General features: G+C 40.1%; 1 pseudogene; it reads right to left on the bottom strand.

The window, feature by feature from the left end:
- Positions 1-3,543: 3,543 nt before the first annotated feature.
- On the bottom strand, positions 3,544-4,122 carry LOC147436973 (uncharacterized; annotated as a pseudogene).
- Positions 4,123-4,454: the final 332 nt, after the last annotated feature.

Raw genomic sequence — 4,454 nt, 5'->3', positions numbered from 1 at the left:
GGGACACATGTCAGAAGGCTATCACTTATGCTGCTTAATTGTAATTGGCTTGACTTGGGGAGGGCCAATGAGGCTTCAGGAAGAGCATTTAGCAAGAGGGCTCGGCCAAGAGAGAGAGGGGGCTGATTTTTGCAAGGCATTATCACACACACACACTCACACAATCTCATGTGTGAAGAAAGAGAAGACTATCTCTTCCCAAGCTTTAATGGAGAACTCATCACCTACTCCAAGCTTGTGAGATAGAAGCCTACATCAACACTCTCTTGGCATGTGGATGCAAATCCAACCAAGAGCCAAGCTTCAATGCATGCTCATCTCCTCTACCAAGCTAATTACTAAGCTAAGCTATGCTAATATGAGTGATTATGTGAGGAGATGTACATCTTTCTCGTAAGATACTCCTTCTTCCTCTCAATCTACTCTCATACCCTGCTAGCTCTCACCATCTTCGAAGGTGTGTGAGGTCTTGGGTCTGAGAACGGGGATAATTCAAGTTGTGTTTGTTAAGTGTTTTGCTTAGTGCATGAAGTTTCCATCTTCATTGCACTAGCTAGTCTTGAGGGAACACAAAGAATTGTATTGTACAATGTCTCTCTTGATGGGAGAAACCATAATACAAAGCCTTTTGGAGGGGGGACCGGCTCCATGAAAATCCGGTCCTCAACTGTTGTCAATAGCTTAATTGCTCTCTCTTTTGAAAGTATTGTCGATGCTATCTAACTAGGTGTTATGCTTTTTGTTGCTCTCTCCACTCAAGCACTCTTGTAATTCTCATTAGGAATCTATTCTAATGAAATGCCCACTATGTTCATGCTAATTTCCGCTACACATAAGTTATTAGGCCATTAAATGTTACAGAGATGTTTATGGTCAATCAACTCTCCAACATAGGATTCTACACACTTGTAGAAGGCATGTTCATCTCCGTTTGTGAACCCATACAAGCCCTCATGAGTATAATCCGTTGGAACTCTCATGGGTTCGTTAGTTTTGATGAATCTCAGATTTGGTTTGTTGTTCAAATAATGCCTCTCCTCTAGATCTTTTCCCAATCCTATTGGCAAAGGTATGGCAGCATTTCTTGTAGTCTGCATGTCTCTGAGTTGAGTAGAAATCCTTGGTGGTAGATGATTTTTCATGGTTAAGGCCCACTCAAAACTCTCAAGATAATCTTCAACAAGTCCGCCCTGGCTTAATGTTGTGAGAGTACTAAGTGCGAAAGCGATTGCACGGTGTGTGCGAAGTGTGTGGGAGGATAAGAGTAGAAGACACACTATGTGGGTGGAGCAACCTCCAAGAATGTGGTGAGGAGCTCTTTATTCTTTTTGTATATGATTAATAAGGAATATGTATGTACATACAGTGGGCAGCCAAATATCGGATGCTCGGCCCCGAGCAAAGGTGCAATGCCTTTACCCCCAACAACCTCCCACTTAAAGGTGATGCCTTGATAAGTGAGTGCTACTAGCTAAACTACTAGTATGTACAAGAAAATAGGTGAGATACTCTCTCAACCTATGTCCACTGGCTTGCTCAATTGATCTACATGCAATCGTATCGGCTCTAGGGATAGAGGAGTGTGCATACTCATGCTAGAACCTTCATGTAAATCCAGCAGACAACTCTATATGGTCAGCAAAATTCCCCTGTGCATCCTACTAGTGTTAATCATCGTACCACTGATAATCCCTTTTTGAAAGTGCTCCCACTATAGCTGCTAGGTCGGGCCTCAACGCTAGTAAGTCTTACATGAGACACCCAAATGCTGATGAAATATGTGCAAACTTGGCTGTCCTAGCCTCCCATGTGCTATTTGCATGTATTGCATCATCAAGACTACCCATCATGTATGGATGTATCAACGCATAGGTGGAACTGTGTGTCCTGGCACCAACTCATCATCCTCTATCATGAAACATCCATGTCCATCATCTCTGCTTGTGTCTCTAGGGAGCAGACCCACTCTACCTTTGTCTACACAGACCCTAACAACACCTATTTTGTCTCACTAGAGCATTGCCATTCTGCCTCTGTCTCTATAGAGTCTACTAGCACATCCTACACAGCTAAATGCTCTGTCTCATGAGCATGGTGGAGCTCACCCATGAAGGAGTCATGTGTCGTCTCTCACTCAAAGCATGCCAGCAAACAAAACTCAGACTATGCCATCTTGAACCTCAGATACATGCATAGGATATACCAAGACACTATGGGCTCCTTTGGCAATCACTAATCATGTGCAATGCATCTGGAAAAAGTGTTCTCCAAGCAATGTCTAACACCCACGATATGCTAGTTGTCTCAACCGAGGAACATAACGCACATGGCATAGCATATATGATGCACCATTAGGCAATGACATGCAAACATCTCCTGCACCTCTAATGTCAAACACCGAGCCATCGACCAAGATTAGACAACCAAATCTCCCATTAGAGAAGGTGCTAAACTAGCCACGATATGGTGTGACATGGAAAATTGCATCCTCATCTAACAACCAACGGGGAGAAGTGTCACCTCAAGAAGACATATAAGCAAGAAGAGCACTAAAGGGAAATGTGACATCATCATCACTGGAATATGAATCCACCACTCTAGCATGTGTAAAAACCTCATGTGCACCACCACATAAATCTCCATTGTTGCCTCACATGTCTAAAACAATGGTGCCTAATGTGCCTTGTGTGACCACATGCCAACATTGCATATATCGGCAACTACAAGACCGTCATCTCTCACGGGTCATCATTGTTTATGGTACACACACTCACACACACAAACACATGGCGAGAGAGAGAGAGAGAGAGAGAGAGAGAGAGAGAGAGAGAGAGAGAGAGAGAGAGAGAGAGACCGTTGTAACTTATTTTCATGAAAGAAAGGATATCCCCGTTTTTCAAATGACAACTGACTTGACCTTTTAAAAGGTTTAAAATATCAAACTTAGCCAATCCGACGCATCGATATCAGATGCATCAATAATTTGACTAAGCAAAGATCAAACTCAGCAATATCCGACTTAGCATTATTCGATTCACTAGTATCTAATTTAGCAATTCAAGAATTCAAACTTAGCAAATTTGCTAAATCTAGCTGAGCATACAATATCCCGTCAACACATGGCACGTCTCGTTGGTGATTTCGTAGGAATCCGACTCGAATCTACACATCCCTTGATCACAAAGTCAAATGCCTTATTCTATTTGTCAAAAATCCCTAGTTACTATATAGCACAAAGTATAGTGCTTGGAACCCAATCCAAGATATACAAATACACCATATAGCACCATAACAAACTCAATGCTATCATCTTCATATGAAGCAAAGTGTAGTGCCTAGTAGTTAGACCAAGATACACAAAATACATCATAGAGAGAAACTAAACACCGCTCAGAATTTCCCCAAGGGATATTATCATTGTCCCATTTCATGAAGTAAATATATTTCCATGAGAGCTCGTACAAAATAAAACTTATGAAACCAAAACTGAATAAGTATGTCCATTCTCCAAGATAATGAAGTAAACATTAGCAGAATCAATCTCTACAACCTCTGAAACATGAGAATCTGACTCTGAAAAACAAGTTTTTTCAATTCAGGCACCAAAACCTGAATATCCTCTTGTATCTTCAAACAACCTACATATTCAGTCTTCAACAACCAGTGCATAAATACATAATACTCCCAACATCCAAATAAAATATGATTCACATGATCCATAAATATTTGTTCTTCAAAATCAAGCAGTTTAGGCAAATTCGAGACAAAACAACTGCTTACATATGAAACGATAATTCCACTCAACAAACTCTATAATTTTGTCATGAAAAACATGCAAAATATCATATCTCTTTGATTTCTACTTGACTTTTGCAAAATCAGGGAAAACCCCCTCTTTGCCTGATCATCAATCTGCAAAATTTGATTTAAACAATATGAAACATAGATCATTGAGTCATCATCCTCAACATCTTGCATCTACAAAATTTGATTTGCAACTTTTGCATTGAGAAAATCAGCAATATATACTTCAGACATAGAAATCTGATCTTGAAAAACTCCAAAATTTTGAATATCTGTAACTTTTGAGTTTGAGAATAAGCTCAGATATCTGGTATGCATCTCCATTGTCAACTTTACCACCAATTTGCAGCAAATAACCCTTCCAAGAAATCAGATTTCACCTCATACTGACCTAGAATTGGTTCAAGATGAAAAAACCTCTTTGCAACCAGCAATGCTTCTTTGGCATCTGCAACATCTAAGGACATTGATACTTTGCTTCAAAATCTGATTTAGGCTCCAAAAATCCACTTTCTTTATTTTGCAAATTCAGGAAACAACCACTCTGCTCTTCTTTTGGTTCTATTTGAATTGATTTAGAGCTATAAAACAGAGTGTTAGCATCATCTTCACACAAATTTTGCAAACCTACATTGGTTTCGCTCAAGTTC

The sequence above is a fragment of the Adiantum capillus-veneris genome, chromosome 17, assembly GCF_014529385.1.
Source record: "Adiantum capillus-veneris isolate H3 chromosome 17, ASM1452938v2, whole genome shotgun sequence".
Lineage (NCBI taxonomy): Eukaryota > Viridiplantae > Streptophyta > Polypodiopsida > Polypodiales > Pteridaceae > Adiantum > Adiantum capillus-veneris.
Note: the sequence above shows the minus strand (reverse complement) of the source record. Positions and strands in the feature narration are given on the sequence as shown.